Below are 7,816 nucleotides of genomic sequence, written 5' to 3' on the forward strand. Positions count from 1 at the left end.
CCCCCCACCCCCAGCTGTCACCATGTAGGGGTTAAGGTGGAGGTAATCTCTCAAGAACAGATTCTGAGTAAAAAACAGCAGAGGTGGCGCCTGCAGTAACTTCTTCTCTCTCACTCACACTCTCTGGGTCTCTTGCCCAGGCCTCTTCCTTCCACCCAGCTCACCACTTGTTCAAAAGGAAGATGGACACCAGTGAAGATGATAGATCTGTGAACACTCAATACAAACACTTTATTAAAGGATCTACACCATGCTATTCATCAAAAATAAAAAATGTGGAATGCCCTACCTAAAGGAGTGTAAAACCCTACTCACTTTCAAAACTGCCCTAAAGATACACCTTCAGGAGGCTGCAATTCGAAAATGGCCCCTGTCTAAGTCTTAACCTACCCCCCCCCTCCTTCATTTTCCTCTTTTGTATATATATATATATATTTTTTTTTTTCTCTCGTCATACCAGTAACCTGAAAGCTGATTGTATGACATTCTGTATAGTAGTGTGTATATCTGCCTGCCTCTTATATTTCATCATGATTTGTGTGCATGGGGTTCTCATCTTAAACAAGCGTAATGCTTAATGAGGGTTTCCAGTTTAGTAGACCTTGTATTGTGAATTTGTACTTCCATGTACTGTTATGTACTGTCATGTACTATTCTCATGTCTTTCTAAATAAACTACATCAATCAATCAAACCATGAATATTTAATATATTGTTTATGTCCCTCAAACGTTTTTCAAAAGGTTTGAGTCTAAATCAAGCCTCAGATATACTCATTCCAACTAACTTCTCTCTGGCTTATAAAGCACTTTTACCTGCAATACCACATTGTCCTGTTTGGCACGGGGCGCTATTGAGCCAGTTTGTATGCATGTTATCTCCTGGCTCTGTGTGGAAAAAGAAAACAAAACAAAAAAACAAAAAAAAAGATTTTTTTAGTTGGAACTGAAAAAACGGGAGGGATTGTACCGAACGTGACGTCACGTTCGGGTGAAAACCAGTTTGGTCTGTTTTGAGACCAATTACAGAAAACCCCAGATATGCTGTGAAAGCCTGAGTATTCAAACTGGGGTATTTTTGGGGATAGAAGAGAGGTAGGGGAGACCAAAAACACACAAAAAAGAAGGAAAAGTTAAAATTCATGGTGTAGTCCGGCCCTTTAAGGGTAAACTTGACACTCAATTTATTATCCTGGATAAGACAAAAGACAAAAACAATTGAAAAGGTAACTGGACATAACAGGGTTCACATTAGTGCAACAACAGGGAGTTGATCTGTAGCTCATTACAGATTCTACCATGAAACAACATCAGACAATAACAGATCAAATCAACACCAGAGTCATAGCTGTCAGGTGGAAACGTCATATTGTCCAAAACTGGTACTTTTCAGGAAAAAAGAGAGTGTGTGTTCTAACAGACAGATTTCGCAACTTTTACAAAAGGATTTTCAAAAGTAGCAAACGTGGCAGATCTACAAGTTCACGCAAGTTAACGCATTGCATCGTGACACACTGCGTTTACATGGACCTTTCTAATCGGGTTAAAACAAGATTTAAAATCAACCAGATTTAAAATCTCCATGTATATGTTACAGGACGATTGAATAACCAGGACGATTGAAGAAGGAGCGCTTGTTTTCAGGCAATTCTGTAAAACCAACGCTAGAGGGCAATGCAAGCCAGACTAGAGGGAGGTGTGTGTGTGTGTGTGTGTGTGTGTGTGTGTGTGTGTGTGTGTGTGTGTGTGTGTGTGTGTGTGTGTGTGTGTGTGTGTGTGTGTGTGTGTGTGTGTGTGTGTGTGTGTGCTGCGCACACATGCGCACGCATGCACACACATGCGTGCGCGCATGCACGCGCCCGCGCACACACGCATTGTTTTAGTTTCTCCCTGAGACACACACACACACACACACACACACACACACAGTGATCCATGAAAAGAACTATTCTGTCCCTATCGGTTTACAACTCGGACGGCGCTGTGTCGACTATCAGAGCATCGGCCGGTCAGCGCGGGCACTCGCGCCTGGAGGCGCGAGGGCGCGCCTCCTCGGCCTCAAGCTCTGCTGAGTCGGCGCGCCTCCGTCATGGACAATAACTACTATCACGTGCGTGTGAACGCGTGTTCAGCGTTCCCCTAGCGTAGCTTCCTGGTTGCTACGTGGGGGGGAACAACAACAGACAGGTCCGCGTCGCAGCAAAGCCCCGCCTCGCCCCGAAGCCCCGTGCCTAAAAACAAGCGCTCTGTCTTCAATCGTCCTGGTTATTCAATCGTCCTGTGACATATACACCTAAATAAACCCGATCAAGCCCAACCCGATTAAAATTCTAATCGGGTGCAGAGGGGTGGTCTAGACCTTTTCACAACCCGATCAAAAGGACATTTCTTCCATGTATACACCTTAACCCGATTAGTATCTGATAGATTACGTTCTTTCTGCGCATGCTTCCTGGCCATTTATTGGGGCACTTTTTATTTTTGCAACTACATTTGTGATGTTTCACTACATTATTTATTTTATATAGGCAATTTGTTTATCTATCTATAAATGCACGGAATATATGTGTGTGTGTGTGTGTGTGTGTGTGTGTGTGTGTGTGTGTGTGTGTGTGTGTCTGTGTGTGTCTGTGTGTGTGTGTGTGTGTGCGCGCGTGTGTGCGCGCGCATGTGCTCGTGCGTCTTGATTGAGTTCCACCCCTCCGACCGATCAACTATAAACTCGGTAATTGCCGAGGACCCAACCCAAGCGATGTTTTAATTGCGTTTAATTCATGGAATACATGGGCATATAGTCTTATCAGTCAAATTATTTGTGGGATAAAATGCACTGCCTTGAATCTCCTGATTTCTGATGCCTCCTCAGGGCCTCTTCATTTTAATAGCATCTAGATCTGATCAAGATCAGATATTTGATGATTGGCCCCTGCTTTTGTTAATGCTGAATAATTGGAGAGAAGAGAGGGAGAGGGGGAGGGGGAGGGAGGGATGGATGGATGGATGGATGTGCAGGTGCGATACGATTCTACTGTGTCCGCGACTGGACTTGGCGTTACCCTGTCCTGCCAACACTTTCTTTCCTGCAGTGGTGGGAAAAGTACTCAAATTGTTTACTTAAGTAAAAGTATCAATAGTGCAATGCGGAAATACTCTGTTACAAGCAAAAGTCCAGTAATCAAAATCGACTTGAGTAAAAGTCAAAAAGTATTGGCATCTAAACATTCTTAAAGTAGGCTACCAAAAGTAAAAGTAGCTGGTTATGCAGAATGTCCTGTCTAAAATGTGTAAAAGTATTATTGAAAAATGAAATGAAGTATTATGAAAATAGCAGATATACAAGCTCACAACACTTGTGAGCTTGTAGATCAGCTATTTTCAAATAACCCAAGTTTAAATAGGGCTGAAGTGGTAAATGTATCTTTTTTGTAATAATAATAATCCAAATCTACAAAGTAACTAAAGTTTTCAAATAATTGTAGTGGCGTAAAAGTACAATATTTGCCTCTGAGATGTAGTGGAGTAGAAGTAAAAGCATAGAAAAATGGAAATACTCCTGTAAAGTAAAAAATACCTCAGATTTGTAGCTACTTAAGGTAAGTTACCTATCCACTTCGTGCCTCGTAAGGCCTTTCTTAATTAGGTAAGTGGTAAGTGATTTTCTTTGGTTAAAGTAAGTGTTAAATAGCTGTATATTCTGATAGTACGAGTGAGTAACAGTCTCTCCAGCTCTTTATTAAACAGAAAATGCATGATCAGGTCAGGATACCAATTTTATCCAATCAGGATAGAGAACTCAGACAGGATACAGATTAAACAAGTGAAATTAGGACTGATAACACAAGGCGGCTGTGGCTCAGGAGGTAGAGCAGGTCGTCCATTGATCCGTGGGTCGGCGGTTCGAATCCCAACTCCTCCTGTCCACATGTCGAAGTGTCCTTGGGCAAGACACTGAACCCTACATTGCCTCCAATGATTCGGTCGGCGCTAGCTTGCCACCATTGGTGTGTGAATGTGGGAAAAGTGGGGACGCTGGCGTCGACTGTTCGCCGCTCCACCTCCCAATGCCCCCCCCCTGTATGAATGAATGAACCATTGTAAAGCGCTTTGAGTAAGTTTGAGTACTTAGAAAAGCGCCATATAAATGCAATTCATTATTATTAAGAAATGAGCATGCAAAATTGGAACTGTAACACTATTAAAATTAAGCTGTACTCTTCTGATTGGCTGAAATGTTGTCACCTACTTGAAAATGTATTTTCTTTTTATTAAAGAGCTGGAGACATGGAGACTCATGTTACTGAACATACACTCTATAGCAATGATTTGGTACCATCAGAATATTGTGCTGTAACCTGTCAACAAAAACGTTTTACTTTTTAAGCAAAACATATCACTTACCCTACCTTTAAGTACAGTACTTGAGTAAATGTACTTAGTTACTTTACACCACTGCTTTCCTGTGCGTCTTTGACCAACCAACCACAGTACCACACACACACCCCCTGGGTAGACTGTCTGTTATTGAGGCCAGTAACTTTTTGAAAACGCCACCTTTTTGAAAACGCCATCATAAATAGCCTAAGAAACCACCAGCACAATATCCCATATCCTTCATTAGATAAATAATAATGGGACTAGGGTAAGGGAATATAAGAAAATAGGCCATTTACAAACAGACTAAAACAACACAAGTTAACATCAGATTCAGACACAAACTCATTCAGGTACAGCAACATATTTAATCAGTACTAGGCAATAACAAACTATTTGTTGCAGGTTAAATCAACCTGTTAACAGATCACATGTCATACTAGACCATATAATACAAAAACTCATACTATTATGTGAAATAATGTCATACTATATTAATGCATGTCATCAATACTTTTTGTCAAAAGATTGAAACAAAAATGTCATACTGTACTACTGTATGTTATCAAAACTTTTCAAATCATGAAAATAAAAAGGCATTCTATACTCTGCTGGCAAAAAATAAACAAATAGTCAAATACATTTTTAAAATGACCGATGTCATCCAAAAAATTTAAACAAACCAAATCAATTTATGAAAAGAGTTCCACTATACAATGTAAAACCAGACGTCTTACTAGACTAGCATGAAAAAGTAAAAGACAATTCATACTTTATTGTGTTGTATTCAGTTAAAGAAAACTCATACAGTATTATGTTGGCAAATCTTTCAAATAAAATCACACAAAGCCAACAAAACTCACACAGGATATTAATAGGCCTCTATCTTTCTGAGCATTCGATGTTTTTGGAAGTTTCACACAATAGTGTACAGCTGGCGCTAATGACTACAAACATGGGCCTAATGAAAAGGGGAAACCCACCACTAGAACACTGGCTTGTGGGGTCTTTTCTGGTGACCTAACTCACTAATACTGTTGTATCAATGTTTTCAATGGAAGGTTTTACTCAATGTGTACATGCTGCTGTCTCTTCAGAGACTCTAACCAATGGAAACACATGTAACACTGTTTACAATGGAAAGGTTTTCTTTACAGTGTGGACACGCTGGTGTGTCTTCAGATTAGATATCGTCTCTGTCGGGTGGAAACCTCATTATGTCCAAAAGCCGTCGCTTTTCCGAAAACGGAACGAAAATGTTCCAGTTAATAGTGAAAATATCAGATCTACAAGCTCAGAACGATGTGACACGTTGTGAGCTTGTAGATCGCGGAGGTTTCTGCCCGACAGCAACGAAATGTGTTTTGATTAAAACTGTTTCTGTCCAGTGTGGACTCGCTGGTGTCTCTTCAGGCTATCTAACAGAGTGAACCTCATGTCACACTGTCCACAATGGAAAGGTTTCTCTCCAGTGTGGACTCGCTGGTGTGTCTTCAGGTGACTGGACTGACTGAAACTCTTGCTACACTGTCCACAATGGAAAGGTTTCTCTCCAGTGTGGACTCGCTGGTGTGTCTTCAGGTGACTGGAGTGACTGAAACTCTTGCTACACTGTGTACAGTGGAAAGGTTTCTCTCCAGTGTGGAGACGCTGGTGTGTCTTCAGGCTATCTAACCGACTGAATCCCTTGTCGCAGTCTACGCAGCGATAAGGTTTCTCTCCAGTGTGGACTCGCTGGTGTTTCCTCAGGCTACTGGGATCACTGAAACTCTTGTCACACTGCGTGCAGATATAAGGTTTCTCCCCGGTGTGCACATGCTGGTGTCTCTTCAGATCACCTGAATGAGTGAATCTCTTGTCACATTGTACACAGTGGAAAGGTCTCTCTACAGTGTGTCCAGTGTCTCCTTGTGTCTGTCTGGGTACAGAGCTGGTGGTGGAGGTCTGCTGACAGGCTGCTGGTAGGATCTGTCCACTCCTCAGCATTTGCCAGTAGAGGTCGTTGTGGCTTCTCTTCAGGTGTCCATGGAGGAAGACCTGAGATGTGAAGGCGTATGGACACTCAGGACAGGAGAAGACCTGACTCTGAGAAGACTGGGACCCCTCTCCCACTGAGAGAGAGAGAGAGAGAGAGAGAGACAGAGAGAGAGAGAGAGAGAGAGAGAGAGAGAGAGAGAGAGAGAGAGAGAGAGAGAGAGAGAGAGAGAGAGAGAGAGAGAGAGCAATTTTATAATTGGATTTTTTTTCTCAGCTGTATCAACAAATACATATTGAACTATGATCCAAACCCATAATATTTGAATTGAATTCTATGAAGTGTTACACCCCAGAACAACATTTGGACTTGGGTGACAATTTTCATCCTATAAATTGTCCATCAATACAACTGAATGTCACAAAGACTAAAGACATGTGTATTGATTTTAGACGATCTCCACCAACTCCTCAGAGTAGTGTCATAAATGGCCTGACAGTGGATTTGGTAACCACTTATAAATATCTCGGCTCCATTATTGACTATGGTCTGAAATTTGACTTCAATACTGAAATGGTGTGTAAGAAAGGTCAACAGCTTCTCTTCTGTTTAAGGACGCTAGCCAAATTTCAGGTGGACAAGTCATTGATGATTTTATTCTACAGAGCTTTCATAGAGTCTGTTATTTCATTTGCTGCCATTTGTTGGTATGGAAACCTTGGCATTAGACAGAAAAATGCCCTTAACAGGGTTGTGAGGGGGGCTAGCAAGATTGTGGGGGTACAATTTAGCTGTCTGAGTCATATATATGACCAGCAGGTGCTTAAGAAAGCATCTTCTATTAGGGCAGACAGCTCTCACCCCCTAAATCCTGAATATGAATTCTTGCCTTCCGGCCAAAGGTTAAAGACCCCTGCAGCTAAAAACAATAGGTACAAATTCTCATTTGTACCTACTTCCATTCGTGCCATCAATAATAGCAGCAGGAGGAGGTAGCTATGAGTAGCTATTATTATCTGGATCTTGTGATTATGTCTATGTCAATGTGTGTCTTGTGTATGTATGTTCACTGTGTGTTGAAGTTTCTTACTTTCTTACTATCTGCTGTAACATAAATTGCTCAATTTTGGGACATAATAAACTTGAACTTGAACTTGAACTTGATCCATAATTGATGCATCCTGCAAAGACCTTTATTCACACCTCTAGTCAACCTTATAGTAAGTTTATGGAAAAGGTTTTGCCTAGATAATCACAGAACACATTCACATGATTTCATATTTGATTTAACCAACCATTATTAAAACAGCAATAATTGTAATGTGTAAGAATTCTATGAACAGTTTTAAATGTGCTTAATTATCTTGGGCCACTGATGTGATGAACTGTGAACCCAGCGTCTTCCTTGCTTGGCCCACAGGCTGTTTTTTGTTAATGCTCTTGCATACAAAATAAGTCAGTAACAGTAATTA

The sequence above is a fragment of the Gymnoscopelus braueri genome, assembly GCF_963280865.1.
Source record: "Gymnoscopelus braueri genome assembly, chromosome: 12".
Taxonomy (NCBI): Eukaryota; Metazoa; Chordata; class Actinopteri; order Myctophiformes; family Myctophidae; genus Gymnoscopelus; species Gymnoscopelus braueri.